We start from the raw sequence: 8,643 nt of genomic DNA, 5'->3' as shown, positions 1-8,643 counted from the left end.
CAATAATAATCTATTTTTCAGTCAGTATTCGATGCCTAAATATACAAGTGAAAGCACTATTTATAGGTATCAGGCCCTATCTGGTGCGTTTCCCGTTGTGTGTATGCAACGGCAATCATTAATTGTTGAATTAATGATTGCCATTTAATTCCTTGATTCTAGCAATCAGAAACCGTTTTGCCGTTACTGCATTAACTCTATTTAATGCGTAATCAAGAGGGTCTCGTATGTTGTTCTTGTTGACACTACTAAAAAAAGGGGATTTTTCGACCAAATAATTTCTACCTCACTTTTTGGTGGAAAAATAATCGACCACATGAGGTCGAAATTATCAGAATTTAATTTTATTTTATTTTGGATTTCGAAAAATTTCGACCGCATGAGGTCGAAACTTATTTTTGTACAAATAATAAATGAGAAAAAACATTTTTAAAAATTAAATTATATAAATAAAACAATTAATTAAAAAAAATCGACCGCACATGGGCGAAATAATGAAGTTGTAAAATTTAATACACTCCCCCAAACCTCAATCGGGCCATTCTCACTCCCAACAGCACCAAAACCCTAATTATATTAAAACTCCCACCCCCACCACACCCCTACCCCGCCGCCGACGCTCCATCCCCACCACACCCCTCCCCGCCACTGACGCCCCATCCCCACCACTGTCCTACCTTCGTCGCGCCCTTGTTGTCCCCCGCCACTAAAGGTAAGTCATGTTTTTGCCATTTTTTTTCAATCTTATTTCTATCATTATTAGTTACATTACTTTGTAATTGTAGTTTAATTAGTAGATTAATTATATTTATTGTTAAAGATTGCATTTGTAGCTATTTGTTAAAATTTTACTAAGTGTAAATTCAAATTGAATGTTGTTGAAATATATTTACTGCTTTCATTGCCTCCACTCTTTTATAAATAATACCTCTAACTGAGGCATGAACATCCCTTTCAATTTCCTTCATTCTTTTGTTCCTTTTTGTTGGCAAAAACCTATGAAATAGTCCAATAAATGAGGAATTTGAAAGTGAAAGAGACATCCATTCTGTCGCATGAAAGGCTTGTCGTTTTTTTTTTTTTTTAGATTACATGTGCTTGCCCAAGTGGAATTAATTGTAAGGGTCTAATTGCCCTATTTAAATGTTATCATTGTTCTGTTTTTCCTTTCCCGAAATTGAGTATAGTGTCCGATTTAAGTATAGCTCATATATAAGAATTAGAAATAGAGATGATGATTAGAAATTGAGTACTGCGACCAAGCCAAGTCGTTTTTCCTATCAAAGTTTGATTTTGATTTTGATTTTTTTTTTTGCGGTTCCTTTATTTCTTAATTTGAATATAGATATTGCTTCTGTTGTTAATGTTAAATATATATATATGGTTTTGCTTTCTTTTCGTAATTCTATTGGACATCAATCAATAAAGAGGCCAACTATATACACCAGAAAAAGGTAAAATAATAGGAATAAATGAAAAGAATTATTTGGTAGGAGCGTCATAGTTTCTACTCAATCCACACAATGACATTAATATTGACAACTGAATATTTTAGATGCCTTATTTTAGTTGTGAAACATGGAAGATTCAGTTGCCTGGGAGTGTAACTCCAGAGTCGAGAGATTTGCCACTTATACATTGATACTAAAGAATACAGCAAGAAGGGTGAGGAAATACGTAGGTATAGTATACTAATTAGTAATGGTATAGCTATCATATTTCTATTGCTTTAAATTCTCTATCAGATCTGACACTATTCTCCATGACCATATATATTATTCCTGGACTAATGTGTATTGTCCTTAATTCTGTTTCAGTTCAAATTCTTTTTCTCTCTTGAAAATAAGTGACGGAAAGTACTTTTCTTTAATTCTATTAAGATATATAGCTATAGTACTGCATATATAGCCAAGGTCTTTATAATTTGTGTTCTTCTAACATTATGTACCTAATCTAGTACATATTTCATAATTTAAATAATCTACTATTTTCCCGGTTAATGAACAAAAGCACACGTCGGATTCTACATTCTTGATTTTCAAATTTTCTTCATATATGGACCATTCCTACTTTATGCTGGCCTAATGTGTTGTGTCGTTCTTTCTTTTTTGTTGGATTTGACGCCGAAAAGCTTTTGAATCAATACTAATGAGTATAAATTTTTGAATGTAGAAAGTAGTTTATGGTTGTTTAACTTTACGATGTTTAAGTATTTGAATGTAGAATGTGTAGTTTATGATTATAGAAGTACTTTGATGAATTGGACGTGTTGATGAATTGCATTGTTGATTTGGTTGATGAATGAGATTGGCAGGTGGGCTGCTGTAAAAGCAGTTGAATGCTGGATTTTTTTTCCAGATTTTCGACCTCATGAGGTCGAAGATATTGATAATTTTTTACCTCATGAGGTCGAAATTGTACCCACAAATTAGAATTTCGACCGCAGGAGGTCGAAAACCTGGGCAACATTTTGAATTTCGACCTCATGAGGTCGAAATCTGGCAAAAATATTGCTAATTCGAGGAATCTTACAAGCTTACCTTTTCTCTTAGGTGAATATTCAGTAACCGCTGGACATTAGCTTTGAAATTTCCCATCATAAATCTGTACTCTATTCATAAGAAACAAAGGCTTATAGAAAGAGGAAATGGTGCTTACATTGCTTATTGTACACTAGCTTTCTGGCACATACTGTACACGACTTTTTTGTCTTTTTTCGAGCAACTAATATGAGCTTCTAAGAATGTGTCAAGAGATTTGTTTGTTTAAGCAATTAGTTAAATGGTGCTTAGCTTGAATGTGAATTCTTCATTGTTCTCTGATCTTTTTTTGCTAATTATGATGCCTTTTTTGAGAACTATGGCAATTATGGTTGGTGATTCTTTTACTAATAACATATAAACTAAGTATTAGTTTAACAAGTTCAAACATTGTGCTATTTGTGTAGATGGATTCTCGTAGATGGATGTACAATAGATCTTATGATGATCCATTAGGGATGAGGGATGAATTTATAGCCGGTGTCTATGCTTTTGTTGAATACGCAAATTCACCTGAGGATTTTACAGTTCATGGTTAGGTGTCCTTGTGTTAAATGTGAATGTATGAATTACGAGACCCCAAAGCTTGTTACGTTTCATCTGTACGAAAAAGGCTTTAAAAGTAATTATACAGTGTGGACTAGTCATGGGGAAACACACAACAATTTTGGTAGATCTCAGAACTTTGAAGTCGGTGAAAGTAGTAGGAGGGTAGAACGTAATGTCCAAAATTCTAGAATGCACGACATGGTTCAGGATGCATATGGCATGCATTCGGAGTTTGAATTTGGTGGCCATGTTGAAGAACCTCCCAATGAAGAGGCCAAACGTTTTTATGCAAAGTTAAATCAAGCTAGCCAACCCTTAAAAGATGGGAGTCCGCACTCTTAATTGTCTGTCGTTGTTAAATTGTTGAGTATCAAAGCAGATAACAATGTTTCTGAAGGGGCAATGGATTCTTTCATTGACCTCATGCATGAATTAGTTGACTTCACTCTAGAGATACCCGATAATTACTATAAGGCAAAGACATTGGTGTCCAAGTTGGGACTCTCGTCGGTCAGAATTGATTGTTGTGAAAATGGTTGCATGTTATACTATAAGGACGACATCGGTCTAGAATCTTGTAAGTTTTGTGGTAGTAATCGGTTCAAGCAGACTCGCAGTGGGAAGAGAGTTGTTGTTAAGGCGATGCATTATTTACCACTTATACCAATGTTAAAGAGGTTGTGTGCATCTAATAGTTTCGCCCCTCATATGAGATGGCACAGTGAAAGTAGAAGGCCACCGGGTGTTATGTGTCATCCATCTGATGGTGAGGCTTGGCAGCATTTTGATAGAACCTATCCAGACTTTGTAGTTGAACTACGTAACGTCAGGTTGGGTTTATGTTCAGACGGATTCACTCCGCATTCTATTTCTACTGCTCCGTATTCTTGCTGGCCCGTGTTCATAACCCCGTATAATCTTCCTCCTGAGATGTGTATGACTAGTCCATATATATTCCTTAACTGCATTATTCCTGGCCCTCGTAATCCAAAAGTTTTGATTGATGTGTACTTGCAACCACTGGTTGATGAACTGAAACAGTTGTGGGCTGTAGGGGTTGAGACATATGACATTTCGCGCAAGCAGAATTTTAATTTGAGGGTCGCTTTAATGTGGACTATTAATGATTTTCCTTCATACAGGATGTTGTCCGGGTGGATGACAGCGGGAAAGTTAGCATGTCCTTACTGCATGGAGAATACTAAGTCCTTCACTTTAAAAAATGGCAAAAAAAATTCATGGTTTGATTGTCACCGTCGGTTCTTGCCGATGGATCACCCCTTTAGGAGAATGAAAAATGCATTCAAGAAGAATACAATTGATCAAGACTGTCCACCTCCAATATTTTCTGGTGATGATATCTGGGAGAGAGTTCATAACCTCCCAAAGGTTACTGAAGAAGAACCGTACAAGTTTGAAGGGTATGGGGTTTACTATAACTGGACAAAACAGAGCATATTTTGGGAGTTGCCATATTGGAAGGATAATCTTCTTCGACATAATCTTGATGTCATGCACATTGAAAAAAATTACTTTGATAATTTGTTTAACACAGTGATGGATGTGAAGGACAAGACCAAAGATAATGTTAAGGTGAAATGGCTCATGCCATGATTTAGAGCATTTTAAGCTGTTATGGCTGATCCTGTATATCCAAACTGCAACAATATCAATAACCTTCCTTCACTAACTTCAATAACCTTGTTGGCATGCTTCTTTTTAATTTGTATACTAATCACTAGCTTTCTTTTATTACAAAAGGATAGACCTTTGGTTTTTGTACCTCTTTCACAAACCCCGTCTTGTGGTGCTATATGTAGACGCCAAACAAAGCTATCCAAGCATGTCTCCACATCTTAACTCTATATATGGACTCCACTATCGTCTTATAATGGAATCGTTTTTCTGCTGGCAATATATTTTGCTAATTTTCTACTGGTTTACTAGTTTTTTCTGTTGGTTTACCAATTTTTTTTGCTATTTTTCTCTGCTACTTTACTGGTTTTTTTTGTTTGTTTTTTTGGGGTTGCTCGTTTCAAACAGTTTGGTGCTGGTTTACCAGCTTTTTTGCTGGTTCTTCTGTTGCTTTGCTGGTTTGTTACTGATCTGAAGTCTTTAAATGCTCAAGGTGGGAAAAAGAAGAAAAACAAATGCTCTTAGCTAGTCCCATACTTTACCAAAGGACTTGGACTCACTCCTTTAAGATAAACAGCCTTTTTCATAGGAGGTTGAGCAAAGAAATTATGGGCTGAAGCTTTAAGATATTCCAACAATTCCAAAGTGACACCATGATTAACCACTTGAAAAAAACCAAGTGTCTAAGCAGCCAATGAAATAGCTCCCGCCACTTGATCATGCTCAGGTCCATGTAATTTTGATAAATCAATGGCCAATAGTTGATCATTTGAATTAATGATTTTGTTGTCAATTCTCTCTTTTGGTTGTTGAATGTATCTTTCTGGTACCATCCTAATGCCACTGTCTACAAGACCCTTTACCCCGTTACCCTTTTGGACCACAAAATCAAATAAGGCATTACCTTCATCAAAACTTGGGGCCATATTATATTCTTGGAAATCAATATTTTCTTTTTTCTCTTTTGGGCTGTTGGGAAATCAAGATATTTTGTGATTTCGATGATGAAATTGGGCTTCCTGTCTGTACTATTTATAGCAAAAGTTTTTTGGTTATAAAGTCAAGTTTGATTTTATATTCAGAAAGCAAGATTTTGGCACTTGAAGTTGTTGGAAATACTATGATCAATTAAAAATAAAAAATAAAAACATATATGGAATGTAGATAACATTTTTTTTGTAGATTCTTTATTCTAACCCTTGCTTGAATTAGTGTAATTTTTGTGTAAGGATCAACAAAAAAGACCATATAATATGGATGTCCAAGACAGTCCTATGAGATGAAATTTCATTACACTTAACAAACATACAAGACGTGTTTAATACAAGATGTTCAAAGCGAGTGTAATACAACATAAAATGACTACTTGTGGCTCCCATATTTCATTTTTAACATAGTAATATCTCCCATATTTCATTTTTACTTGCGGCTCGTTTGGATATGAAATTAGTTGTTAATCTTGATTTATTTGTAGACGCTCGAGAGGGGTCAGGAAGTACCTCAAGATGAAGTCTTCAAGATTACTCACACGAGGAAGGCGAAGAACGCCGATGGTGCGGACCAATGGATTGAGCCTAGGGCTCAGCAAACCTATGTAAGTCACTAACTAACAATAATAACTACTTTTGTTTGAACTAAATTTACCTACTAATATTGCATCCTTCAATTTCAGACCGAGTTTCAACAACACAAGTTGGAATATTGTGCCAGTCAGCCAGTTGGGACGTCGATGACCAACGAGATAATTGCTCAGCAGTGGATGGAGAAGGTAACTCCCCCGACAAGGTATGGGACAGTTTATGGGATGCCTAATCGAGCATGTCGTCAATTTCCGTCGTTCCTTCAAGGCGTAGGTACTACTTCTGAAGGGGCAGTGGATCCTAAGGAGTACCAAGAAATGAAGCTGAAAGTTAGTCAACTAACAAGTACACTTAGTTCCACGGAGGCAAGGATGTTGCATATGCAGGCCCAAATTGACAGCTTACTCAACTCGGGGCCCTCTCATATTCCCCCGTGTCCCGGGGATGCTCGTAGGTCACAGCCCAGTAGACGACGTAGGTCACAAGACAACATAGTTCATGCTCTTGTTGATGAGGATAGTGGGGAGGAATCGGATCATGTCTCTAACACCCAACGTTGACTTTTTTGATTCGTATACTTTTGGATTGTAATATTGCTATGTTTTCTTGGATATGTATATTTTTTTTATGATAGTTTTAATTCGAATTAGATGTACTTTTGAAGGTGAATTTGATTGTAGGAAGTAGTTTATGGATGTTTAACTTTACGATGTTTAAGTGTTTGAATGTAGAAAGTAGTTTATGGTTGTTTAACTTTACGATGTTTAAGTGTTTGAATGTAGTTTTAAGGATATTTAGAAGTACTTTAAATTGAAACTTGAGGTTGAATTTGATTTTAGAATGTGAAGTTTATGATTGTAGAAGTACTTTGAAGAATTGAACGTGTTGATGAATTGCATTGTTGATTTGGTTGATGAGTGTGATTGGTAGGTGGGTTGCTGTAAAAGCAGCTGAATGTTGGAAATTGTTTTCCAGATTTTCGACCTCACGAGGTCGAAAATTCACCCAGATATTGGTAATTTTTGACCTCATAAGGTCGAAATTCTGAAAATATTTTTTTATTATTTTTATCTTCTATTATATTTCGACCAGAAGAGGTCGAAAACTTTAAATAATATTTGTATAAAAATAATATTTTCGACCGCGTGCGGTCAAATTTTTTTATTAATATTTAAATAAAAAATAACTTTTTCAACCTCAGGTGGTCGAAAAATTTATTTTCGTAATTTAGGTAGAAAACTTATTTCGACCGTGTGAGGTCGAAAAAAATTTCGCCCTAGCTGTTAGCGACCATACCTTGCGGTCGAAATTTTGGTAGAAAATTAGCCTTTTTCGACCGTGTGTAGTGGAAAATTTTGGTCGAATTTCACTATTTTTTAGTAGTGTGATGTTCTTTCCGTTGACCAGGTCGTCGGTATCAACTATCTCTTCGCAAATGTTGTGCTCGGCATTACCATCAGATCTTTCTACGCCATTGTGTTTAATTGACACGTGTCAACTACATGTTGGTCCACGTGGTAGGCGTGATTTTCTCCCATATAGTTTCCTCTAAAGTTATTCGGGTAACGCTACTACGCATTTTCATATGTGAGATCTGCTTTATGTTATGCTCATTATTTTCTCGCGTTCAAATAAGGACGACAATTTTTATAATTGATGTATTATTGTATTTGTTACCGGATAACTCTTTAAAATATTTTACATGATGCCTTTTACCAATCACAGATAAATCAGAAACTTGACACAGCTACTTGGTTAATATGTTATTTACTTGGCAAGTTCTTTTAATATACTTGGCAACCTGTCCAAGACCCAAAAAAAAAAAAAAATGGAAAAAAGAAATCCAAGCATGCCAGCTAGTTATATAAGGTTTGATTATTTGCCAATTCTCTTTTTGTTTGGCTCGTTCCTAAAATTATGTGTGGCTACAAAGTTTTTACAAATATTCCAGTAACTTATTGATAGTTAACTGATCAATTGATATTGCTATCCCTATATAATGGGATTATGATCAATTAATAAAGTGTATATAGATCACTGTATTGAAACTATGTCGGTCTTGTTTCTTTCCGCTATTATCCTAATATTTCTAACTTGAAAATTTTGTTTGGTAAGTTTTCATTGTTCAAATATATCAAAGTTTCAATTTGTAGCTATTAAAAACTGTGTATGAAGCACATTTAAATGACCAAGTTTCATTTCCCGAAGTGAATGAAGAAATACCACAACACATCTCCTAAAGAGATAAAATAACAAAGGATGTAAATGTTATTTCGTGGTATGAAGGTCATTGTTGCACGTACCTGTCGTCCGTCAAATCATCTTGGATACTTTTATTA

General features: G+C 35.3%; 1 long non-coding RNA gene across 1 annotated transcript; it reads left to right on the top strand.

Annotated features, from left to right (window-relative positions):
* The first annotated feature begins 584 nt into the window (after positions 1-584).
* Positions 585-7,145, top strand: LOC132638390 (uncharacterized). Its single transcript, XR_009581709.1, has 3 exons — positions 585-712; positions 6,199-6,318; positions 6,397-7,145. It is a non-coding gene; the product is annotated as an uncharacterized LOC132638390 (long non-coding RNA).
* Positions 7,146-8,643: the final 1,498 nt, after the last annotated feature.

This window comes from Lycium barbarum, chromosome 4, assembly GCF_019175385.1.
Source record: "Lycium barbarum isolate Lr01 chromosome 4, ASM1917538v2, whole genome shotgun sequence".
Classification (NCBI taxonomy): domain Eukaryota; kingdom Viridiplantae; phylum Streptophyta; class Magnoliopsida; order Solanales; family Solanaceae; genus Lycium; species Lycium barbarum.
This window is presented reverse-complemented; position numbering and strand designations above follow the sequence as displayed.